At 47.8% G+C, this 26,974-nt stretch overlaps 1 protein-coding gene across 10 annotated transcripts in view; it reads right to left on the bottom strand.

The window, feature by feature from the left end:
* CHRM3 (cholinergic receptor muscarinic 3) overlaps positions 1-26,974 on the bottom strand; it is a 511,025-nt gene that overhangs the window by 14,200 nt on the left and 469,851 nt on the right. Inside the window, exon 1 of one of the 10 annotated variants that reach the window (XR_006821242.1) lies at positions 25,410-25,462. The exons of 8 other annotated variants lie outside the window; for them this stretch is intronic. The gene's annotated coding sequence lies outside the window, so the exon portion shown is untranslated. Of the gene's footprint in view, positions 1-25,409; positions 25,463-26,974 lie in introns of those variants that run through there. One more of the 10 variants, XR_006821239.1, reaches the window with a different exon arrangement.

Genomic DNA, 26,974 nt, shown 5'->3' with positions numbered 1-26,974 from the left:
ACATGCCTGCGCTGTCTGCAGCTAACAGACTGCAGTGTGTGGTTGAATTCTTTTCAGGAGGTAGGTCTCATGTTAGGAGCTCTTATCGCAAGAAAAACAAACAGGACCCCGGGAAGGCCACCACCCGCTCTCTGTGGGTTATGGAGAGGGCAAGAAATGTGTGGGGAGCTAATTCTTGGAAGTCTTCCCTGACCGGCTGCCTGCCTTCCACCAACGCCAACCTCTCAGGTCCTCAGCGTGGGGTTGTAACTGCAGGAACTCAGGGAGACCGTGCTCAAAGTTTGCTTTTTATTGTATTTATTTGAAAAGGAGAGACAGAGACAGAGGGAGCAGAGGACAAGCAGATGCCCCACTGAGCAGGAAGCCGGGCGTGGGGCTCGATCCCATGACCCTGAGATCATGACATGAGCCGAAACCAAGAGTTGGATGCTCAACTGACTGAGCCACCCAGGCCCCCATCAAATTGGCTTTTTAAAGTTGCCTTGAAACACTCTGGTAGAGACAGAGCTTAAAACACTAGAGTCTTTAAACATCAAGGAACGGTGTACTGGCCGAATCATTAGGCCAGTACAACAGGTGGCTCCTCACCCCGTTAAGGAAAGTGCACCGCTACAACTGCTACAACCGCTACAACTGCTACAACCGCTACAACTGCTACAACCGCTACAACTGCTACAACCGCTACAACTGCTACAACCGCTACAACTGCTGTGAAAAGGTGATTGAGCTGTCAATGCCATGGAGAAGTCTGTGCACCACGAGCCAGCAGTTTGATTTCTAGGTGTCTGACCTCTAGAAAATCTTGCATATAGTCATATACGAGGGGGGGTTACGTAGGATGTTCGCTGAGGCATGTGTTGTCATGACAAAAATCAGGCAAAGAACATCAGTTTGACAGTGGCTAAAAAAAATCTGGTAATAAAGGGAAATACAGCAGAAAAAAGTTAATTTACCGATCAATCATCTATGTATCTCTCAATCATCTATTGACTTAAACATAAGCCAGTATGTTTCTAATGAAGCTATAATTTCCAGAAGAAAACACGGGATAAGCTTCATGACTCTGGTCTTGGCAATGCTTTCATGGCTGGATACATACATATACAGTTACAGATGTTCACATAAATAGGAAAGTTTCAAAAGCTCTAAGAATATGTTGTTGAATAAGAAGAGACAAGTTGTGGGGTGATGCATAAACATGATATGATCTAGGTAGCAACAAAACACATACAAAAATAGAGTGTATCTTATATAGATATTTGTATGCTTAAAAGTCTCATAAAAAGACAAGGATGCCAGTCACACGTTGGCAGTGACGTCTTAGACGGGGAAGACGACAAGGGTCAGGATGACGGACAAAGAGGGCTTCAGCTTGACCTGTAATGTCCCTGAGGAGAAAACTGCACGTTTCCAAAGCCAGAGGGAGGCAGGGAAGTGAGCTGAGGGGAAGATCCTGGAATCTTGCCCTCCGCCCTGAGCCTGGTTCTCCAGGAGGACAGGCGATGGTAGATAGTAGACGGATGTTGTAAACCGCTAAGTGTGTGCTGATTCCTGGTGCGGGATGGGGCCTGAAAATGCAAGTTTAACTTGTTATATAAAAGTAAAATTCCTGGGGGGCGCCTAGGTGGCTCAGTGGGTTAAAAGCCTCTGCCTTCAGCTCAGGTCATGATCTCAGGGTCCTGGGATTGAGCCCCGCATCAGGCTCTCTGCTCAGCAAGGAGCCTGCTTCCTCCTCTCTCTCTCTCTGCCTGCTTGTGATCTCTGTCTGTCAAAGAAATAAAATCTTTAAAAATAAATAAATAAAATAAAATTCCTGGGACACCTGGGTGGCTCAGTTGGCTGAGCACCCGACTCTTGATTTTGGCTCAGGTCATGATTTCAGGGTCCTGGGACCGAGCCCCGCATCCAGCTCCGTGCCGGGCACAGAGCCTGCTTGAGATTCTCTCCTCCTCTCCCTCTGCCCCACCCCTTGGAATTTCTCTCTCTCAAAAAAAATATAATAAAGAAAAATTAAAAATAAAATTCCTTACTCCCCTATCAGTGTATTAATGGACTGAAAAGATGATATACACTTTATGAGTAAATGATTCATGCCCTGTCTGACACAGTAAATCCTAGTCTTTCTGTCAGTCTTGGACCTTCTCTCCCCACCACTGTAGGGAACTTTCTTCCCTTCGTTCTTCAGAGGGGACCTTCTCAATGGCCGTGCCTCTGCACAGCACTCATCTTCTATCCCCAGCCCAGTGGGTACATTTCTGGTGTCCCTGTTCTCTTCACAGTGAGGCTGGGTCTAGTCAGGGGGTGTCCGAATATGGCCAGGGAACACCAGCCCCTCCCCCTCCTCCCAATTTTCACTCAGGTCCCAGTACCTGAGACATTTTCCATAACCTTCTCCCTGCCTCTGTGCCAGATTCCTCCTCTTCTTCTTTTTTCTTTTTTTAAAGATTTTATTTATTTATTTGACAGACAGAGATCACAAGTACGCAAAGAGGCAGGCAGAATGAGAGGGGGAAGCAGGCTCCTATTGAGCAGAGAGCCTGATGTGGGGCTCGATCCTAGGACCCTGGGATCATGTCCTGAGCCAAAGGCAGAGGCTTTAACCCACAGAGCCACCCAGGTGCCCCTCAGATTCCTCTTCTTAAAAACATCTTTGTGCCTTGGAGGCCCAGCAGTGGACGTCTGGCTGGTATGACATCCGAGGAAAGTGATCACAATGTCAAGAAAAGCCTTCCATAAAGATACCTAAAAATACTTACTGGAAGTGAAGGTCACCTAATGTCTTTCCTCACATGCATCTGCCATTTTGTAAACAGCATGTGATTTCCGAAGAACCGGGGGTCCTGGGTGAGATCCAAATGAAATGATCACTGTGGGCTTTCTGTTTACAGTGCTGTCCCTGAGAGGAGGTAAGGATTTCCAGGCACCATCCTCTTCCTTGTCCTGACCCAACAACCTCCCCGCCGTAGAGCTTGTCCGTTTCTAATCAAGGGACTTCATAATCTTTGCTCACTGGATTGACTCACACTGGTGAGGAGACCCAAAGGAAGCCGTGCTTTTCAACTCAACACGATCCTGCCAGTGGGTGTCGACTTGAACGCCTTCATTCCTGGATTCTGGGAGGGAGGCCCTTGCCTTCCGTGTGGATTACTCACATCTGTGTATCTATAGCTCGGCTCTTGAGTTCATCTCTGAGTGTATATTTTTCCAGACCGTTTTCACTACGTTCTCTTTACAAGCATGTACAGAACCGACTCACTGAGTTCTTCAGAAGTGAAGTCAGACCCCCAATCAGTGGGCCAACAGGAGAGTAAAGACGTGTTCATATATGCGGTCATGACGTAAGATGGGATCTGAACTGTGGGCGGTAGTCAGCAGCGTCTGAAAGCCACTGCCATGGGCAGCTTGGCATCTTTTATTAATATTTAAAATGGGAAAGAGAACCAAAATGTGGCTAAGTATTTAAGGATACAAAGTTTAGGGGGAAGTGAAGGATGGCTCTGAGAAACCTACTCCCCATTAGTTGTAGAAAACGTTTTCTGGGATTATAAGTCCGTAAAACAGCTGGATAGCGTTTTAAAATTTAAAACGTGTAAATATCCAGGGTGAAAACCCATGTGCCAGTTCTTAGAGAAACCTGAGAGGCCAGTGTAAGTGTGAGGCATGTTTCTAGTGATGGATTCTTAGAGACAAAAGTCCTCTTACTTTCTATATGCCGTCCTGGTGTTACCTGTTCTGAAAAAAAAAAAAAAAGGACTAGGAGCTGTCAACGTTTATACCTCCTGGAATGATGAAAAATGAGCAAATTAACGTCTTTCAGAGGTCTAAATTAATTCCACCTCTATTATTCTTATCACTATTACTGTAATTGTGAAAAACGGTGAAAAACCGTGCAAAACCCCAAAAATACCTCTGCGGTTCACAACCACGCCCTTTCCCTAATATCAGTTATTTGGTGCTGTCTCCGTATTCCAAACCCAGACGTAACAGTCACCATTCACCACCGTCTGCCGCAGCTAAAGGGACTTTCTGCAAAGCCATGTTGGCCAGGGTGACGCAATACCAGAGCCAGCCACTAGGTGGCAAAGTCGACTCGAAGAACAAGCTCTGTGGGCAGGTGCGGAGAGGCAGCGCGTTTCCCCAGGCTGGTGACGGGGAACCTCCACTTAGCTCAGTCACGCAGTCCATGGAGGATATCAAAGAGGGTCAGCAAACCCCCTGCAATCAAACGTGTCTTTAAAGGGAATCCAACCTTTGCGGACTCGCACAGTCAGAACCAAACTCTGTGAACTGAGCTCTTGTTATTCATTCGAGCTGCCAGGAAGAAAGATGTGCCCTAATATGGAGCATTTGCTCATGTCGCGAACAGAACATTCCGGAATGCCAAAATGGGAATCAAATTCCACTTAAAAAAAAAAAAAAGACAAAGCTTGTTTTTAAAGAGTCGATGTATCATGCTGCCTCCTTTGGTTGCTGCCTTTCAGAGGTTTTTATGCAATTTGACCACAGAAATGAAGGACGCTTGGCACAGTGTTTGCATCTCTGCTGTTTATGCACAACAGTGGCTGTTGAAATCACAGGGTTTTACCTCAAAAACAAAAGTCTACATTGGACCCACGCTCTGCATCAGCACTCTCAAACCCCAAACTTTTTGTTAATAGAATTTCCAGCAAAACAGCAAGAAATAGAAATCAAATGAGAAGTAGTTCTAATTGAAACACACATCAAGCCCCTTTACCCTGAGGGGCCAACTCCTTACCCCCCTACTGTCCTCACTCTTCTCAGGGAGAATGAGGGAAGGAGTGTGGCCAGATCCTGCCCACAGCAGACCTTCAGGATCCAAGATTCACTTAGGATTTCTACGAACAATGGGTAAGGAACAGTACTTGAGAACTGAGATCAAAGCTAATATAATTGCAGAAATAACGCTGATGAAAAAAATCTAGTGAAAGCGGTCATTTGGACTATGTATTTCTAACATGTACACTGCAAGGACAGATGGCAAAGGACATTCTTTCAGCTTCATATTTATGTTTTAGGATTGCTTGAAGGTAAGCTAGTTTTGATTTCTTTTCAAGATCCGTATTTATCAGAGTATTTTTATATCTGGACATATTTCCTATATTTGATCTGCTTTTAACCTTCAGCCTATTTGCATGCCCCCTCTGTCCCCCAGTTCCCGCACGTAATGAACGCTGTTTGCAAAGGGAGCAGCAGTCACTAGGAAGGCATGCAGACAAGGGTGCCCTGAGTCTTTCACATCAGAGTCAGGAGACATGCCCCTTCTGCCCTGTGAGCAGCTGCCTGAGCACTGTGATCCTGCTTCCTCGTCTATAAAATGAGGATTATCCTAGTTGAGGATTAGACAGAATGTGTAGAAAACACTCAGCCTAGCCTGACTGGCCTGTAGTAGTTCCTCAACACCGGTAGGAACGTTAAGTTTCTGTGGTTGTTCGTTTGATTTTATAGAACGGCTTTTTCAAGGCTAAACAAGAGCCAAGCTTTGTTGAGTTCTAAGCCCAGGGCGACTTTGCCCCCACGGGACACTCGGCAGTGTCTGGAGACATTTTTCTTGTCCCCAGTTGGCGACAACGTGCTCCCAGTGCCTAGGGGGTGGGAGAGAGGTCAGGGATGCTGATACACCCAGAAGGCACCAGATTTTCCCTCCACCCCGGGGAGAATTACCTGGCCCAAGAGGCCAGTAGGGATAACAGAGATCCAGAAAACTGGAGCATCCCATTTTCCAGGAAAATCTGGACCCTGTCCTGGCCCTTATCAACCCAGAAAACTCTCTGGCAAAGTCTCTTCAAGCATCAGTTGCCGTTTAATTCCTCTGGAAATCACACTGTCCAACCTCCCCTCCCCCACCCCCCACCCCAGCTGGAATCTACCTTGTCCTACTTTGTTCAGCTGTGATCTGAGACAGCCCATGCGTTTGAGTGCTTACTGCACGCGTCGGGCTGGGGACACGGTTCCTGCTCCCCGGAAACCATTGGTTGGACACACCATCAACTACGATGTCGTTGAGACAGAAGGACTACCGTCCATAATCATCTTTGCTTGAGGCAGCGAGGAGGTGGTCAAGCAGAGAGTATCTGACAAATCTCAAAAAGGAAAACGCCAGGCTGCCAAGCAGGAGAGAAAGAGCATGGCATTCCAAGTGGCGGGAACAGCCTATGCGAAGTGTTGCAGGCATACACCACCCCCCTCCACAATGCTCCCATCAGAGCGCACCGTGTTTCAATTTTTCTCTCTCGATACACCTCCTTGGGGGAAGGTTCCATCTTCTCCCACTCGAGGTTTTACTCAGATCTGCCACCATTTCTTTCCCCCAGCATTCCCAGAAGCGTTGCCTCCATCCCCGCATAACTGGGATGAACACAGTCACACTTAGGAGAGGAGAGCTGGTGACGGGAGGGCTCGAGGAGGGGATCAGGTGCAGGGCAGGCAGGAAGGCAGAAACCGAGGCTGCATTGTGAGCAGCCGCTGGAAGGGAAGGCGAGCAGCGGGCTCGGAGGCGGCGGCGGGGAAGGCTGAGATACACCCGGCACTCTCACGACCACCTCGACCACCTTAGGTCTGTGCCACTCGGCTGGGGTGACCCAACAAGATACACAATCTGTGCAATCCGGTTTTTGGGGACAGGAAGGAGGTGTGGCTGGGAAAGAGGAATCCCCATCATCAAGGGGCTGAGCCTGTTCCGCTGCGAAGAAAGAGGAGTCCTCAGCAACCCCGTCCCTTCAACTGTCCCTCTGTCATGGGCACAAGGCAAATCCAATCTCCTGGGAAAGCAAGCACCACAGATCATTTTGTGACCGTCCTTTGCTGTCCCTGACCATACTCTGGACCTCACACAGGTGACATTCCTCACATCCCCTGAAGGCGCTGGGAGGGAGGTGATTGGGTGTGGGTCCTGCCTTGTCATTTCTGAGTGTGGGACCTCCGAAACCCTCAGGATCCACATCAGGAAAGTAGGAATGATAACACTGCATGGTCGTTAAGCACATTCGAGGGGATAATAAAGCAAGGGACACAACTGCCATCACCCAGCAGGTGTGTAAGGGGGCCTCTCTCTCCGGCTACCTGGTCACACCCAGACCTGAAGTCCCTGGCACGCACCAGTCACTGGTGGCCACTCAAACATCTGACGCATTGTTTCTTGTATCTATGCATCTTCATTTTACTATTAGGTTGTAAATTGTAAATTCTTGGGGGCAATGTGGAAAAACATATTTAATTCTTTTTTTTTTTTGGAGTTTCCAAGTCTTAGAATTCATAACCATGATAGAATTATAAAACAGGGGGCACCTGGGTGGCTCAGTGGGTTAAAGCCTCTGCCTTCGGCTCAGGTCAGGATCTCAGGGTCCTGGGATCGAGCCCCGCATCGGGCTCTCTGCTCAGCAGGGAGCCTGCTTCCTCCTCTCTCTCTGCCTGCCTCTCTGCCTACTTGTGACCTCTGTCAAATAAATAAATACATAAATAAAAAAAATCTTAAAAAAATTATAAAACGGATCCTCTGTAGTTAACACATTCAGTGGGTCAATATTTGATGCATATGGTTGCGTTAATAATATTCACTTTTTCTTTTATCATTTTTTAAAAGGCTTGATTTTATTTTATTAGAGGAAGAGAGAGTGAGCAGGGGGAAGGGCAAAGGGAGAGGGAGAGAAAGACAGACAGAGAAGCGGGCTTCCCACTGAGCACGAGTCCAATGCGGGGCTCGATCTCAGGAACCTGGGATCGTGACCTGAGCTGGAGGCAGACACTTAACCAACTGAGCCACCCAGGTGCCCCTCACCTTTTCTTACAAAAGCAGATGAGGCAAGAAAAAGACATGGCAAAATTGTGATTCCTCTCAGTAACTTGAAAGCAAAAAACCCTTAAGATCAAATGAATTCTACAAAGCAGAGCAAGAAATGAAGAATGGGGAGAGTTAATTTCCAGTTACAGGAAAACAGCGAACATGCTGGCAAGACGGCTCTGGGATGCTCGGTGAAGAGTGCACGCATGGCTGAGACGTTCACAGGCATTGCGGGAGGGAGGGAAACAACGGAAAGGAACATAAGACACCGCAATTTTCACTTAATTTCTATTGTCTCTTCAGGACATGCCTTCTAAATTCTTCTCTCCAGGCTTTAAAGACAAACATCCTAATGATCCAGGGGCTGTGGGTTTCGATCCCCATTTCCCTCCCGCTACTGCCATGGGGAATGTCTGTCTAGGGAGCCAGGCGCTCTGGCAGGTGCGGGTGTACGACCTCGTGTATCCCTCAGAGTCATCCCGTGGGGACAGCGGGCCTTTCACCTGAAGCTCGAGGAAGCACGTGCACTTGCTGGTGCGAAGACTTGCCGGGTCCCCCAGCAAGATGCAGATGTGGCCGCACCCACCTCTTTTCCTAGCCTCAACCCTCCTAGTGGGTCTGTTACGAACAGGCGATTTCCGAACAACACCTAAGTGTATAAAGCATAAATCTGGTCCTCTTGCCCTGTCTCTCTCACTCCCAGTCCCTAGAGGTAACCACTTAGGTCACGGTTTATTTAGTAAATTAGATGGATGGATATGTCCTTCCAAAATGTGTTCTCTTGCGAAACTATAAATATATGTTTTTAAGCATTCACTGTGTGTGAGGTTCTGCTCTCTATGTTTATACATATATGAAGCCATTTAATCCTCATGACAATCCTGTGAGTTAAGAGTCTAATATTCAGGGGTGCCTGGGTGGCTGAGTCGGTTTGGTGGCTGCCTTCAGCTTGGGTCACGATCCCAGGGTCCTGGGATCAAGCCCCGCATTGGGCTCCTTGCTCTGGGGGAGCCTGCTTCTCTCTCTGCCTTTGCCTGCCTGCCTGCCTCTCCCCCTGCTTGTGCTCGCTCTCTCTTACTATCTCTCTCTGTGTCAAATAAATAAATAAAATCTTTAAAAAAAAGACTCTTTTATTTAAAGGCCAGCTGAGAAAATGAGTGGCACAGAGAGGTTAAGTGAGTAGGACAGGGTCGCACAGCCTCTAGGTGACAGAGTTAAGATTTGAACCAAGGCAGTCGAACCTGAGATAATGCTCCCAGCTCCCCAGTGTGTATTATATTGTCTGTCTTGCTATTTTTTCATTTAACAATATATCATGGATAACTTTCTTGTTCAGTGCAAACGTGTCTATGTCACCAGGCTTAAAAGGAGCCCAAGAACATAAAGAGGGACCATCTGGGATTCACTCACACCTATGACCTTGACTCGAATAGAGTTTTCAAAGCAGGAAAGTGCATGAGACACAGTGTCTGCTGAAGATTCTAACTCCTTTTAAGTGAAATGTTGCAGAAAGCAGTGGGAGTGTGGCCAGTGCAAAGCTCTAAGATCCCCTGGGAAAGAACATGGCTGGTTTCCAGACTCATTTTCCCCAGTTGCTCCTTTGGAATCCTAGTAAGAAGGCAAAAGGCCTGTGTCCACGCTCACGGCCGCTGGCCACTGACTGTCCGGCCCACGTCATAAGGCCGTGCAGAGAATCACAAAGATGAACAGACACGGGAGGACCCTGATGAAGTAGATGTAGGGGGCCTTGGAAACACCGACCCCCAAGAGCAGTGGCAGATAATTCTGATGAAAGAAAATGGAAATGAGATTCTTCAAGTATGATAAAGCACAGAAAATGGACTGCTGTGTTGAAAGTACTACATATCTGTTAAAATGAAACAATGGGAACAGAAACTGTGAGAATTAAATAAAATAGCAAAATGTATATTTTGGCAAAGCCCAGACAATTAAATATTAGAAAACAATGATCTCTTGTTTTGGATTTCCTGAAACCAAGTGGAAAGTAGAGCTCATATCACTATTAATTCTGGCTCCATGGGATTAAAAACAAAGGGGCAAAGGAGTAAGGTTGAACCAGTTCAACAAAACAGGGCGAATCCTTATTCTAAAACTTGAGAGGGATACGGTTGGAAAAAATGAAATACCAGAAGTTTGAAGTCGATAACATGAAAAGATGTATTTAGGCAGAAAAGAAGAAATTATCCTAAGAATTCGGAATAAACACAGAACAAAATAAAACTTTGGGGTGAGTGTTGAGGTTTGATGCCCAGAATTATTCTTAGAAATCCCCATCAAACTGCACTTCCTCTGAGCCATCCCACCGCGTGCTGTCGGGGCCTCGCTCAGGGGTCTAGCTGTGGAGGGTCCCCACCCCGATGAGTTCAGGAGCTTCGGGTCTCCTACCGCCCCTGAGCTCCAGGAGTGGGGGGACAAGGAATGGCACCCAAATGCACGTGTAACCCAGCAGGGCGCAATTCAGGCCAGACACACTTGATTGCACAGTGCACAGCCCAGGGGACCTGGGCAGGTGACCTCCCTCTGAGGCTTGTGTTTCTCTTTTCTCAGGTAATACCCGTAAAGCGTACGCTTCCATGCCCACGGTGTGAGGTCTCCATCCGTGGTCCTGGTTAACCACATCTTCCTGTTGATCTACAAAGCGTTGAATGCTTTATAGAATTAATAGACCACTGTGGAGTGGCCATGCTTCTCTGAAGGACGAGATCAAGGTCATAAGGTAGGAATGAATCCTGGGTGGTCCCTCCTTCTGTTCTTGGGCTCCTTTTAAGCCTGGGTGACACAGATATATTTGCACTGAACGGGAAAGAGGTCCATGATATCTTATTAAATGAAAAAGTATCTTGCCAATTCCTGCACCCAAATTTTTTAAAATCTTTACGATATCAATGGGGGGGGGGGGCGCTGGGTGGCTCAGTTGGTTAAGTGACTGCCTTCAGCTCAGGTCATGCTCCTGGAGCCCCAGGATCGAGTCCTGCATCAGGCTCCCCGTTCTTCAGGGGTCCTGCTTCTCCCTCTGAACCTCCCTCACCTCATGCTCTCTCTCATTCTCTTTCTCTCAAATCAAATCTTAAAAAAAAGGTACCGAAATTGGTGACTTCACATGTCCCATCACGTTACTATTGGAGGCTGAATGGCCGTGTCGCTCAGAGCTGTGTGTAGGGCTGAGCTGTTCCATTTTGGCGCGTACAGCGGGACCCGTGACGTAACCACTTCTACAGTAATGCGTCATACCATCACCTGCTGAGGGCCTACTCCCTCTGCGGCACATTTATTATATATATATTCTAAATATACATTTATTCGTTAGGGCAAGTCCTTGTAATGACTCTATAAGGTGGATATTCTTCATATTTTATGTTGGAGAAAACAGGCTCAGAGGTTAAGACGTTGGCCGAGGGCCGGCGGACTAGTTAAGTGCTGGGATTACAGACTGCGTGTCTGATGCCGAAACACAGCCTTCGCGCTTTGTTTAACCTGCACCACCAATGGGGTCTTCCTGCAACTGGCATTAACCTCATGCTTACCCCTGTGTTCACACATGGCTAGCCTGAGAGTCAACATGCTTGATTCCTCCTTCTCTGCAAACGATGAAGCAGGTCATGGTTCACAGGAGAATTACAGAATTCTAGGTTAGGCCCTCCCTGAATTAAAATTTGTATTCTTGGATACAAATCTGTCTTATTCATTCTGACCTCCCTCATCATGCGTGGTGTCCTCTGGCAGGACCGTCACTTAGAATTGGTTAAATCTCTGACATGGGCTCAGCACCTCCCAGTTTGGGACTGAAGGCCAAAATGCCATCTCCATGGGCCACAGAGACAGTGAGCGGACTGGTTCAGAGTGAGCTCCCGCCACGGACACGGCAGATTGCTTCGTCGATCTCCATCGCTGCCGTGGCCTGGGGGGACCAGTGCGCTCCAGCCTTTGGCAGAGCTGTACGAGGAGGTGAGGCGAGTTCTCAGGGCAGGTGTGACATGAGAGAGGAGGTCACACTAAGATCCCTTCCCTGATGCTGGAAAATTGGGAAACCTGACTGTGGAAACTTCTGGTGAAAGCTGATTGTTCAGGGAAGCTGGGGAACACGCTGGGCTTCTCCGTGAAGGCACAGACCAGAGAGCTCCACCCAGGCTATTCTCGTTGCCATTCCTACCGACACATGGGCATTGGTGGCAGGAGGCATCTATCTCCAGAGAACACCACAGTGACCATGAGCACCACTGCCGCAATAGGAAGAAACTTTTTGACTATAAAACCAGGCAATGAAACAAAAGGATTTTTTAACAAAAGACCTTATTTATTTATTTGACGGAGAGAGATCAGAAGTAGGCAGAGAGGAGGCAGAGAGAGAGAGAGAGAGGGAAGCAAGCTCCCCGCTGAGCAGAGAGCCCGATGCGGGGCTCGATCCCAGGACCCTGAGATCATGACCCGAGCCGAAGGCAGTGGCTTAACCCACTGAGCCACCCAGGCGCCCCAACAAAAGGCTTTCTATAAAAGTTAATATTTCAATATATTCCTGTCAGGGGCAGACACAGACTCTGCGGAGACCAGAGCTTCTATAACTTTATGGTCTCCCTTTAACAAAATAAATACAGGGCATCTGGGGGGGCTGGGTCGGTTAAGCGACTGGCTCCTGATTTCTGCTCAGGTCCTGATCTCAGTGTGGGGTCTGCTTGAGATTCTCTCTCCCCGTCTCCTTCTGCCCCTCCCCCTGCTCTCTCTCTCTCTCTCTCAAATAAATAAATAAAACCTTAAAAGAATGAATACAAAATTATGAGTATAAATTGCCATCATTCCGATCTCTCCCTGGGGCTTTGTAAAGGGACAGAACTTGAAGTTCTAGCTTTATTAGCCTCACAGTAAATTTTCTCCTAATTCCAATACAAATTGAGATGATCTGGTTATGATTGAGGAACTGAAAGTTTTTAAAACTCTGCATCTAACCAGCTGAATACATGTATCTGTATATCGAGAGGTGGTGAAATTCTCTTCTCTTGTTGAATAGCTCAAAAAGCAAACATGCCGATACAATGGCTGGAAAGTCTGATGCTGTGAGGAAGGAAATTTAAGTTGCCCAGGTAGGATGTATTCCCACGAATTAGGTTTCTGAAAGTTTAATAGCTTCCAGAATGAAGAACCCATGAGACTCCACTGCATGCCACCAAATGATCAGGTTCAAAAAAGGGAGGGGGATGGATTTCAAAAAAAAAAAAGTAGAAGAAGGAAGAGTGAGCTCCCTCTGCTGGCTATCTGGTATCAGTGCAGAGCCAGAAGTAAAGGGATCCATCTGTCCACACCAGGAATGCGAGCGAATCGTGAGTCACATACGTGGTCCTTCAGTGATGACAAGAGGGTACATCAGGACATGCAAACCTCACATTTGATTTAGTTTTCCTATAATTTTTTTTAAAAAAGATTTTCTTTCTTTATTTAACAGAGAGAGAGATCACAAGTAGGCAGAGAGGCAGGCGGGGGGCAGGCGGGGAGAAGCAGGCTCCCTGCTGAGCAGAGAGCCCAATGTGGGAGCCCAATGTGGGGCTCTATCCCAGGACCCTGAGACCATGACCTGAGCCAAAGGCAGAGGCTTTAACCCGCCCAGCCACCCAGGCGATTTAGTTTTTCTGAGAATGGTAAAGACTTTCATATGCTCATATGTCAGGGAAACATTTAGGGGAAAATGTCCTCTACATATTGGGTACAACGTGGCTCACACCAGGAGACCCAGCAATGCTTATTGGAACCAGGCTGGAATACGATTAGCAAATGCGTGACAAGCGGTACCCTCTCCAGCTGTAAGCAGGTGTCTGCTGTGGTTCCTGAAGGAATGTTAGGCTCAGCCAACTTAACATCCTTAATGAGAGATCCAGAAACGAATGCTAATGACATCTTCCCATGATATGAAACTTGCAACTATTGAAAGAACAAGCAGACATATGGAAAACCATGGAACTGCCTACAATTTTGCAGTTTATTTAAAGAAAACCTCTGACCAGATGTTATGCTATCCATGGCCACTGAAGATAGAAGACCTCCAGAAGGATTAAGTTGAAACTGATTCCAGGAAATATTTAAATAAGATATGATAATGAGACAGAAGAGCTGGCCCTGAGAAAATGTTTCCATGGGAACGTCTATTTTTTTCCTCCCTGGGATATTTTAAATTAGAATACATATCCATCAGGGTTGGAAACCCTCAGGCTCATACCCCAAGTCACTGGTCTGTGGTACATCTCACGTCCCATTCTACCGGGTGTCCATTACTCAGGGGCTGCTGGGTGCTGCCTTCGGTTCCAACCCAAGACTCTACCTTCACCAAGGTTTGGGGACCAGAGAAGATGAAGTCAAGGCTTAGTTTCTGCCTCAACAAACATCAGGAGCCAAACCTGTCTTCCTTGCTTCCTCAGAAATGTTAATGTCACATGACTGGTGTGGAGTAACAAAGCACACCCAATGAGAAATTAGGGGAGCAGCTTATGCGCTACTCAGTATCTTAACAGAATTTTGTTGATCAATGAGAAATAACCACGAGACCACTGAGAAATCGCTGTGAAAGCCTTTTTGATTCGCATTCCCCTCAACTCTCTAGGGAGGCATCCGAGAGAGGTTAGCTTCCATGGGACAGATTAGGGGACAGGGTTGGAGGAACGATTTTAATCCAGGGCACTCGGACTGGTCAGCTGCTGAGCTGAATGGCCTTGCACTTCGTTGAAACAGGCCGAGGACGAGCTCAAGACGTCCTTGGGGGCCTGTGAGGGAAAAGCCCCTGCAAGTGTTGTGGCTTCGTCGCCGGATGTATGTGGGAAGCAGGGAGCAGCTGTGCCCTCTCCTTGATGTGGCTGCTGGAGTCTGCATCACACAGTCATTGTTTGGTACCAGAGTTGTCACCAAATAAACACATCTTCTGCGGAAAGGAGACAGAGCGCTGGAGCACGAACCAGGTAGGGCTGTTTCTCTCGGGATATAACGAGGGATCCCAAGTACGTGCAATAAGCCAGCCAGTTTAATCGGACGAGTGTATACTTCCCCACATGTGTCTCCTAGACCGCTGTCCTCCAAGTGTGGTCCCGGGACCAGCAGCATCGGCATCAACTTGTTAGACGTGTAAATGTTTGGCCCCCACTGCAGACCTCCTATATCAGAAATTCTGGAGCAATCCGTGTTTTAACAAGTCTTCCGGGTATTTCTAAAGCGTGTGAACGTTCGAGAACCATTGTCCTGGATGACTGGCATGTGTCTTCTACCTCATCCGTTAGCAGAATCAAGACACCCACCGGGGAGCGTGGCGGTGTTTCAAGGACAGCCGTTGTGTCCCATTTCTTGGAAGACATCTGCCTGTTACAATTCCTGCAGTGATCGCGAAACATCCTCTTCAGGCATTCATCTTGCTCACCTCCCCAACCCCAATTCCTGCCCGTCAGATTCTACACAGACAGCTGACGGTAAGTTCTCTGGCAGTGGCAGCGAGAAGGAATCAAGACCGGCAGCATGACTCACGTCTCTTATCTGGGAAGACATGTGTTGCTGGTGGCTAAGCATGGTACCCTTGTTTTCTACGAGCCACTCAGCAAGAATTCACTCTGCACCTACGAATATAGCCTCCCAAGGCTCTGAGGGATATTTAACAAACTTCGTGGCATGTTTTTAAACTCAAGGAATTACAGTCCAGCTGAACAGAAGGAAACAATTAAAAGCATTAAAGTTACAGACAGGCTCCCACTTGACTTTCCCTCTGCAACGCCCAGTACAGTGAGGGGCCAGGGCAGACCTTCTGTACAGACCTGCTCCAAGCCAACCCAGGAAGAGAAATATTTAAAACTTAGTAGCGGGGCACCTGGGTGGCTCAGTCGTCAAGCGCCTGCCTTCGGCTCAGGTCATGATCTCAGGGTTCTGGGATCGAGCCCTGTGTCCGGCTCCCTGCTCAGTGGGGAGTCTGCTTCTCCCTGTGCCTCACCCTCTCCCCTGCTTGTGTTCCCTCTCTTGTGGTCTCTCTCTGTCAAATAAATAGTCTTTTAAAAAAATAAAACTTAGTAGCAAGTGCCACACACGGGCTGGATTGACACTACATCCGTCCCTAGGCACATCCAGTAAAGCCAGAGTAAGAGGAAGAAAAGGGGCATGTCAAGATGTGCGAGATAAGCCCACCTCTGCCTGCCTGTGTGCTCTCTCTCTCTCTCCTTCTCTCTGACAAATAAATAAAAAAAAAAAAATTTAAAAAAAAAAAAAAAAAAAGATGTGCGAGATAAGCATTTTTCTTAACTCGCTGTCAGCCGCTTACACGGGAGAGATGAACCAAACTGCTTCATCATGAAACTAAGAAGCGCTTCGTCTTCACCCGGCCGTGCATTAGTTTCCTGTGCCTGCCTTAACTGGTCACAGCTAGGGTGGCTTAAAACAGCAAAAATGTATTTTCTCACCATCCCAGTGGTTCCACGTTTTAAAATCCAGGTGTTTGAGGGCTGCACTCTCTCCAGAGGCTCTAGGAGAGGATCCCTTCCATGCTTTCTCCCATTTTTAGTCGTTCCACGCACTCCTTGGCTCATGGCCGCACCGGTCCCTTTACCCCGACGGTCATGCTGCCTTCTCTCACCTTCTTCCATGTCTTATGAAGGACACTTGTCACTGGACCCACATAGAGCATCCAGGGTGATCTCAGCTCAAGCCCTGAACTGAATGACACCGGCAAAGACCCTTTTTCCAGCTAAGGTAACATTTCACAGAGTCAGGCAGATGAGGATGCGGACCTGTCTTGTGAGGGCTGTCGTCCGCAAACATAAAACAGGCAAGGGTAGCCCTCCCGAGAACAGAACTGTGATCAAGTGCAGAGCTGATGTCTGTGAGGGTTTGTCAATGGGTTTCACTTTTCCTATGATACATATATTTCCTTTGTAACTCTAGCTTGGCCAGTGCGGTTTTTCATTTGTATTAGAAAGATTTTACAAGGAAAGGAGCACTTTCGATAATGCTTCAAGAAAAGAAGAGGAAGAGGTTAGAGGTAGGTAAATATAAAGGTGTTAAGAAGTAAAGCAGCAGGAGAGCAGATACAGTTAAGTAGGAGATATTTCATTCTCTGCAATTTCTCTGCATTTCTTTATAAATTATTTGTATGCCTTACAAGTAAGAATCAAGTGTGTATGTATTTGTTAAAAGGAATGGTTAGACACAAACCCAGAGCTAGACCCTGTTGGGTTCAAACCCACGTACCCGTTTTGTGACTTTTAGGAAAGTTACTTGATCTCTCTGTGCCTTAGTGTCTTCATCTGAAAATCACCCACTACTGAGTCCCTAAATGTGGGATTGTAAAGAGGATTAAATTAATAAAGCACTCAGAATGCTGGGTACCTAGGGAAAAGGTACTGTTTGCTAAATAAAGAAAATAAACGTGCCAGGTTCTGAGCTGACTTTTGGGATGAACAAGACAGACAAACAAAAGGTTACATCCCAGGAGAAAAGAGAATCCTTCCAAAAATAAACTGAACACAACTGAGGTCCTGCAAAGGAAATAAACAGGCTCTGTAGTGGGTTAAACGATACACAGGATGGGGGCCCTATTTTAGAAAACGTGGGGCGGGCACTGCTCTCTGCCGAGGTTGACAATCAAGCTGAGCCACACAGAAAGTGGGGGGAAGCAGCATGACGGGCTGAGATGTTGCTTCTTGATAAGACTAATTGTTTTGTACTTTACAATGATGGGTCCCAAAGGTGGGGCACTCATTCTCCTGAGTAACTGATCATTGTTATAATTTGTATGTTTCAACAGTAGCTTTACAGAGGGTAGAAACAGACAGGAAATTCTCCTGAGCCACCAGGAAAATATCCCATGGGAGGGAAACACTGGGATACCTCTTTCCTCAATTGCTATGGCAGGACGATCCTCCAGTAATCTTGAAGAGGAGAATCCTTTCTATGCACAAAGTAGCCTCAGAGCTGTGGGGTCTCCATGAACAGAAATCACACCCTTGAGTAAATGTCACCTCATTACAGGTTTCTTGGATTCTTGCTAGTGGGTGTAGCCAACATGCCCCACACCAGGGGTGCAAGGACCTGTTTCCTAGCAGCTCACAGCCTAGGACAAAGCACTAGGCTACATGACCTGGTAGTCACAGACACATTTATTATAAAGATGTATTTCAGGTTATAATTCAGCATGGATGAGGCTTTCCTTCAAATTTGCCTTCTTACGGCTCCCACACCAGTTAGCAATTGAGCCACTCTCCATTTCTCCTACATATGGATGTGTAAGACTAAGTGACCAGATCTCTCTGTGCCTCAGTTTCCCAGGCAGCAAAGAGGAGATGACAGATAATAGTACCCATTTCATAGGATTGTGTTGGGATCGAATGAATTAATACAGGTATTCTGAACAGTGTCTAGTTTGTAGCAAAAGCCAGGTAAGTGTTAAATATTATAGTTATTACTAATATCACCAGGAAAACTTAATTTGCAACAAAGTAGAAGCAAAGAAAACCACTAAGGGTCACCCACACAGTGGAGCCGCTCTGCACTAATTAGCATACGATTTGGGCAAGTAGTTTCCCCCCTTGGGCTTTAGTTTCTCCTGGGTAAAATGAGGACAATGGAGGTAATGAGTTGTTCTCTAGCTGTAACTTTGTAGAACTGCTTCTAAATTCCTCACTGCGGTTGCTCCTGGGCTCAGCTAATGGTCCAGCTCTTCTGCCTTGCAGGGGAAGAACCATAAAAAGGTTTTCTTCCATTGGTGCAACTGAAGCTCAAACAACTTACTTTAAATAGTTATTCAAAGGGCATAGGAAGCAGATGGTTGAGTGTGAGTTCCAAGTCAGTGGCTTGGGAAAGAACCTTGGGAATATTAAGGTAAAATCTGGAGATGTGGATTCTTCTGTTTGACTTAGGACGTCGGAAGCTTTGTGGACAATGCCATCGAGGGCAGGGTGAGGGTACTGATGATCGCCGCAGTGATAAGATGGTGTAAAGAGGGATGGAGCCGGAAATAGAGATGCGTCTTTTTATTTCCCCCATTTTTTTTCATCCTCTCCCCCCCTTCCCCCTCTCCTACTTTCCTTGTTAGGCCCGTTGGCAGCGGCTTTAGCAACCGGCACCAGCTCCCTTCTTGTTCCCACTCCTTTCTCTGGTGCTTGCTTGCTGCCATTATTCCTAAGTGTCTTACCCTCTGCTGCCTCCGCTGAAAACTAGGATTGCTGGTTTCCTCCAGTGAATGCTCAGGCATATACAAATTAGGAGCAACAAGCAGATGTTTGAAATTACCCGTTTTGTTTTCATGGCCCCCAGACACAGACTGGGAGGGGAGATCTTTCTAGAAGCAGACAGCAGACAAGAAGCTGTGTGTGAGCCAGGCAGAATGTGCGGCTGACCAGCTCTGTTCGGGACCGGCCAGCAGATCTTGGGGTGGGTGGGTAGGGGGCTGGACAGGCATCTGCACGCTGGCCACCCCAGCCAGTGGCACTGTGCCTGGACCGGCTGGTTCGTCCATGAACCTGATTTTCAATTCCATGACTCATTACTTCCTCGCCAGGGGAATTTTCAGACCAAAAAAACCACAAAAAACAAAAAACAAAACAAAACAAAAAAAAAGGAAACCTGACAGATTTATGGATGTCTTAGTAAACATAAGCAATGCAAAGATGGTTTCTGAGGTCGCACACGGATGGGAACACTGAACTGATAAAACCTGGAAAGCACAGCCCAGTCTGAATGAGCGATGGAGGCTACTGAGCTGTGATCTCAGAGCTCTGCTTCCCAAGGGTGGTCTGGCGGCACCAGCGTTGCCTGAGGACTTGCTAGAAGTGCAGGTCCCTGGGCCCCAACTCCTGAACCAGAAAGTCCGGGGGTGAAACCCACGGGAGATCCTAATGTACACTCGGGACTGAGGCCTTTCAGTTTAAAAGAGTCTGCAATCGGGGAACCTGCATGGCTCAGTCAGTAAAGAGACTGCCTCTGGCTCCGATCATGATCCCAGGGTCCTGGGATCAAGTCCCATGCTCAGCGGGGAGCCGCCTTCTCCCTCTCCCTCTGCCCCTCTCCCCTGTTGCGCTCACTCACTCTTTCTCAAATAAATAAAATCTTTAAAAAAAATTAAATGGGTCTGGAATCACTGTCTCGGCTGTATCCCTGCACTTGGCACTCTCTCAACCTGGAAAGTCTGGCCACACCTTCCCGGGTCACCTGATCAAGCCCAGGAGGATGCTGCTGGAGACTCTCCTCCTCAGGCTGGGACCCGTGTCCCTGTCACACCATCGCACAGCACCCAGGTGTGGGGGAGAAAGGAGACAGATTTTATTTTTAACATCTAGCGACTTAAAAAGTATGGAGAAGATAGTCATCACATACAATTTTCTATTAAAAAAATTCTGCATTTTCCTCTAATACGAAGAAGCATCAGGCCATAAAATGGACACCCAGGGTTTGAATCTTCTCAAAAACGATACAGCTTTAAGGTCAATTTTCATCTTGAGGCCTCAGTGTCTTAATCTCTAAAATGGAAGAGAATGCCTGTCTGCAGTAGTTTGGAAAGCTAAAAATCATATGTAGCACTATCTAGCATATAATACCCACTAAATAAACGGCAACTGGTGTTATTTTTCACAGTGAGACTTTATACACTGCGCAGTGAAAGCAATAGATTTGGTCCTTTTTAAATAATAGGACTGTAGTTCCCCTAATGTCTCCGGCTTCCTAGAGGACTTTGAAGGAAAGAATGCTTTTATGTTTCCAAATAGAAATCCTCCAACTGAATTTTGAAGGAACGATTACAGTAGAATCTGGATCTGAAATCAAAATGACTTGAGTGACTCTGAGAGATCAAAACAGCAAACAAGATGACTAGGTGTGGATGTGAGTGTGTCCCTCTGAGAGAGAGACAGGGAGGGAGGGGGCCAACTTTAACAAACGTGCCCCTTCTGATGGAGCACTTCCCCCTACACAGTGCCCGTGCCCGAGCTCCCTCTGCGACAGGACAAAGGTAAGGGGAGAACAAAGCGACAGTTTTGATTCTTCCCAGGGCTGTTCATAAGCAAGTGACTTCCTGCCAACAGGCCTGGTCCGTGAAACCCCTCAGTGACCTCGAAAGCTAAGCTAAGAAAAGTAAGGGTCACAGAGTCACTGCCAAATAAACACAATGGGAAGCTGATGGTTGGCATAACCGAAATTAAAAAAAGATTCTAGGGGCTCCCCAAATGTAGAGGTACCTCCACAAAAATCCCTCTGGCTTCCTAGTTTCTGCTGTTCAACCTCGCACACATGACCGGCCAGGATGACCCTCCAGAGGTCACATCGTGGCATTCTGTGTATTTGGGACTGAGCGGCAGGCGGCCGTCCGTGGGGCCCAGTGTCATGAAGAGTGGGGTGTGCATCCTGGCTACGGGCATGTCGTCGTCTGCTCACCATTAGTGCCCAGGGAGATGGAGAGAGAGCTCATCTGCAGAGGAGACTCGGCTCAGAAGACACTGTCCTGCTTGGGGTCCTAGAGGCTCTCCAGGTCCCCGTCAGCCCTTTCCCGGGTCTGGACCCCCTGTGACCTCACTGTCACTTCTCCAGCTCCCTTCTGCAGCCATAAGTAGTGTTGTATCAACAGTAAATGCAAATGATTTTAACCTTCAGAAATCAGACCAAAGTTAAGGGTGGGGCTCAGTATCGCTGTATATGACCGATGCTTAAGTTATAGAAGAAAACCCCTTACAAGAAAGTGGTTATTCAATGGCTTCCTACGGAATGGGCTGACACCACGAACACGTATGGGACAGCTGACGCCGTACCAGTGACGTTTTTGCCTCTCCGGTTTGGATCATAAACAAAAGTGGAGTTATTCAACATATTACCCATGGGAAGGATGCCGGTCAGTTTTTTGAAGCTCTCTATTGCCACAATTTAAGGATTAAGACACATGTCCCCTGCCAACACCTGCATAAACATCGTATGAAACCACCTCCCAGCGGGAGTTTGGAGAGAAGGCAGGGTGGCAGGAAGTGCTCTGATTCGGGGATGTAAGTTTCTTTCCTTTAATTCATTTGCTATTGTCTTGGAAGAAACAATAGGAGAAATCATAAGAAGCATCAAATAGAAAGATACTGACTTACAGTTAATTTTGACGAATTGCTAGTCATTTCCCCCAACATGCTAACTCCAACACCAAGACCGATGACGTGTGGCAGAACCAATGGCTACCCAACACCATCCTAAGACACAGCCTCTTACACCATTATTGTCAACAAAAAAACCACAATGCAGTCAGGTTCCCAACTGTCATACTGTCCCACAGACCTGGGGTTGACTGTGGGTCAAGTCGGTCAAGTCACCTGATTTTGTCAAACTGCTGAGCGAAGACTGGTTTTCCCTTTTTTTTTTTTGTTTTTAAAGAAGCTCAGACTAATATCAAACGAGGAACTTTTTGTGATGCAAGGAAAGGATATGGAATTCCATCCTCGGTGTCTATAAATAGAGTTTACTGGAGCACAGCAAGGCCCGTTTGTTGATGTCTCGTCTGTGGTTGCCTTCACGCTACAACAGAGTTGAATAGTGTAATCAAGAGTGTGTGACGGCAAAACCCACACTCTGTGCTCTCCGGCCCCGTGCAGAGAGAGCGTGTGCATGCCGGCCCTAGGGACACGCTGAGCCTGCTCTGCAGCCCGCGTCCATCTCCAGTGTTACGACGGGTCCCCAGGGGCGGAAATCGTGTCTGTTTCCTGACTGCTGTTTACCCAGATTGTGACCCACGCTTTGTGCATAGTTGGCATTCAGATGTATTTGTCTCATGACTGGACTAGAAACATTTTCCCCGGCAGACACGTACAAAGATATATAATATACTGACCCTGCCTTTAGATCTAACGAGGGACACTGAACAGACACGTCATAAGTGTTTGCCTTCGGCTCAGGTCATGATCTCAGGGTCCTGGGATCGAGTCCTGCATCGGGCTCTCTGCTTCTCCCTCTGCCCTTCATCCCACTCTCATGCTCTCTCCCTCTCAAATAAATAAGTAAAAATCTTTATTAAAAAATAAAAAGAATGGACTTCTGCTAAAGGTGATTCTACAGGGAGAGGTAGGCTCAAGGGGGTGTTTGGAAAATTTCCCTTCCATTATCATGTCACCAGGAAGGTCTTCCCACTTCGTACTGTTCGGGCCTGGAAGACCCTGGATGTGTTCACAGGCGTCCATCCCGATGTACTTTGCTGACCCGCCCGTGACTTTAAAACTACCTGTGGACCTCACGACGGGCTGTGCTTCCCTAGCAAGTCCTGTCCTGGCGTCATTTCAAAGGTATGTTCCGGAAACAACAATCTTCTGGCTCTAGACTCTACATGTAGTTTTGGAAGAAAAATATGGACAAACTTTCGAGCCGAACAAGAGGAATTCTGCCTGAAACACAGTTTTGTGCAGGTGGCTGCAGGCTCCAAGGGATTCAGAGCCTGCTGAGTTTTGAGGTCTGCTCCTGACATCTATCACAGCATGTATAGGACTTGCAAAAAACATACCCACGATGCTAAAAATACTCCACAGTCCACCCCGACGGCAGACTGTCAGTATGTTATATTCTGATTTTTATACTTCCTGCTGATATTTGGACATTTTCACAAGTATGGTGTTTACCATGTTTTATGGTATATGTGTGTGTATGTGTTTTTTTTCCTGTATAAAAGGGTGGCTGTGGACTCAGGCTTAGGGAGAGCAGCCTTGGGAAAGGACGCGTGTCATGGGCTGTCATTCCCAGCTGGGCATGTACCCCAGAAGCTCGTCCGTGGAGCTGATCTTGGGTTTGGGCCCCTCTCATATGTAGGGGTGCGTCTGGAGGCTCATAACACCGACACCCCTCCCTGGCCTAGCCGGGTCCCCATGTCTGTTGGCTCTTGTTGGTGGTGCGATGTGTCGTGGGCTGTGAGCTGGAGAGTGGTCACCAGCTGGACAACCTCGACCAACATGCCAACCGTCACCTCATCCTACAGACAGGAAAACCGAGATCTTCCCGCTCCCATCTGTAACTGGAAGGTGGCCACGCGGCCAGGGCTCAGATCTTCGGACTCCCAGAGTCTGTATTCTGACCACACTTGCTGCCACGTTTGTAAACACCCGAGACTCCCGCTGACCTGGTGTTCCGACCTGTAGCTCCAGGTTACACAGGTCCTGGGACACAGGCTTCCCCAGGATTGAACACCAGCGGTTCCAAAGCTACCGGGGGCTGTGGGAGGGGGAGCTGTGCTGGCTACCTTCCCAAGTTTATTGGGACAACCATGGTCTAATTGATTTTTGTTTCTGTTTTCAGAATCCAAGCTGCACGACTGTTCAGATTAATCAACAAGAAGTGGAGAGGCTGCACACAAACACAGGTATATTTACGGCCCGACGACTTTTTTCGTTCTTGGATGAGGCTAAAATTCTCAGTGCTGCCCTCATAGTTGGCAATATCTGGGAACGCTGCTGTTTACTGATGAGAAAAGGAGAAACTAGGGGAAGGCGCTCCATATAAACTCTCACGTAGTGAGCATAAGAGCTCCAGAATCCCTTTCAGGCCTGGGAGCTCACAGACTACAAGTCTCCGCACGAAATGTGACAACAGGGACTTACTCCTGATGAGCAAACTGAAACAAAGCAGGAGGGGAGGCAGAACAAACTGTAACCACGCACACTCTGGTTCGGTTTACCGCGGTACTTGCTTCCATCCACGCTGTGACTAAAACACGGAGAAGAGTGTCACAAGCCATGAACTCCTCTCAGCTCCATCCCAGCCGGCCTTTCCTCTTTCAAACAGAGATGCCCTCTTTGTTTGTAATATTATGTGTGCCCGTCCATGCTATTAGAGTACAAACGTTCTACTTTCTTTTGAAAAGCTTTTATTTATTTATTTATTTATTTGGGAGTGAGAGCGAACAGAAGCAGAAGAGCAGCAGAGGGCGAGGGAGAGGCAGGCTCGCTGCTGAGCAGGGAGCCCGATGCGGGACTTGATCCCAGGACTCTGGAATCATAACCTGAGCCGAAGGCAGACTTAACCTACTGAACCACCCAAGGGCCCCATCCACTTCTCTTGATTGTCTTCTCTCACTAGTACGTGTGTGGACTGATTCCACAAACCTAAATTTGCAAAACCCACTGGGAGCACATCTTGAAGAGGGGGGACCCTGCAGGGACGGTCGGAAAGCGCACTTTAGATCAGAACCGGAGCACGCGACCGGGGGTCTGGATAATGCAGGGAGAAGGGAGACACAAAATCACCTCTGTGGCTGGCTGTTATGTTTCTGCCTTGCACTCTCCAAGTGAAGCTAACATTCAGGAATGCCTCAGGCGAAAACTAATGATCGTCATTTGAGTCAATGAGAGGATAAGCACGCCCAGCACCCACGATCAGGCACGCACTTAACGCACCAGTGAGAATGCATGGAAAGCAGGATCTCCTCAGAGCAGTTCTGCTTTGACCAGATTTCCGTATGAAGGAAAGCGGCTAACGAGGTCCACAGCTATTCTAGAAGGGTCACCATGGAGTGAACACAGAGCGCAGAATACACAGGAGGGACAGTGCTCCTTCCCAGAGCAGCAGGTGGAATTTTGGGGAAAAATCACCGAAGAACAAACAAACAGCGAACCAGCCCATATACCCTGAAAGTGCTCACCTCCCAGCCTCGGCCAGCCCGTCAGCGGGTCCATTTTATGTTTGAATTGCTCGTCTGTCTAGCGCTGCTGGAACGGATGGTGTCGTATGTCTGGTTCATTGCTGACACTCAACAAACAATATTAATCCTTATCATATGACTTAATTGAAGGCCTGCACAGGAAGCTAAAAGACAAGGTTTCATCTGTCCTGCCTGCCCGGAAGGGACAATTCTGCTTATTTGGACAACTGTGCGAACCTGGGAGATGGATGGCCACTCAGCGTTTTGCCCCCGGCCTCTCTGTGTCCGGAGTATAAACACGTGACTCCACAGAGATGTGACTTCTGGCCCTATTTCCTTCTTCAGCACTGCATACAAACACCTGTTCTGTCCCTCTTCAGATAATAAACTCCTTGTGTGCAAAGACTGTACCATTTACACATTTAGAATCTTCCCAGAGCAACTCAAGGGAGGGCCTCGGTCCTATCCAGCTTCTAGTACCAAGGAACAACTCAAGAACAAGAACACCGGCACGGCCCCCTCAACTTAAAATTCACATGGGGTGCCTGTCTAGCTCAGTGGGTAGAGCATGCAACTCTTGAACTCAGGGTGAGTTCAAGCCCCACCTTGGGTGTAAAGATTACTGAAAAAGAAATCTTAAAAAAAAAAAAAAGCAATAATGGCAAAATGACCTGTTCTAAACAGAAGAGATTGTTCTCAAAACCAGAAATCAGTGAGTTGCAAGTGCCCCCCAAGTGTTCCTTCCCTCCATGGACTGTCCCTTCGCACTTGTCTGGAGCCTCTGGCCCCTGACGAGACAAACAGTGACCAACCCATTGATGAGTATTTGCCAAACACTCTTGAAGAATGAGGCACAGAGACATTTCGACATAGTCCCTGCTTACAAGAATTCACAATCTGGGCACACGAAGAGACCATACCTAATAAGAAGCAATAAAACCTGTACCGGGCACGCACCCAGCTCCTGGGGCGAGGCCAGCCTGGGAAGTGCTTGTTCCAGACAGCAGGGACCGGGGCTCTGGGGCGAGGCCACACAGAGGCTCACCTCCATGAAGGAAGGAAGGGAAGGCCTGGAGGTCAAGTGGATCCAGTACCCCACCTAACTGCCTGATTCCCCCGCCCCGGCTTATGAGGCTCTTTCCAGACAGAGAGGTCAGAGCTGGAAGTGGGAGAGAGTGGTTCGGTACTTCCCGGCTGGCCTCTGGTCATTGGTGTTGGACAGACTCACCGCCATCTCCCTCCGAGTCTAAGCCCTGTTTGTATCATCACACCTGGCTGACAGTCTGTAGGTGTGACGTTTTGTGGCTGCTTTTAGTACCTGCTTCTGGGGTCTCGGGTAGATTCCACTTGTACATGGCCCCCACTGACCAGCAGCTGACACTAGCGGGGCTCCCTTCCACCTGGCTGTGCTGGGGCCTGGCCCCACGGTGGGGACAACTCTGCAGACAGGTGGATTCCAGAGCCATCCAGGGATCAGGCTGAAGCAGGCTCCAGCCCAGACCCATCCTTGCTCAGCTCCTGAGGGCATGCTGCCCCATCCCCAGCCCCTGCGGACACATGAACCC

This window comes from Meles meles, chromosome 13 (genome assembly GCF_922984935.1).
Source record: "Meles meles chromosome 13, mMelMel3.1 paternal haplotype, whole genome shotgun sequence".
In the NCBI taxonomy this organism is placed as follows: Eukaryota; Metazoa; Chordata; class Mammalia; order Carnivora; family Mustelidae; genus Meles; species Meles meles.
Note: the sequence above shows the minus strand (reverse complement) of the source record. Positions and strands in the feature narration are given on the sequence as shown.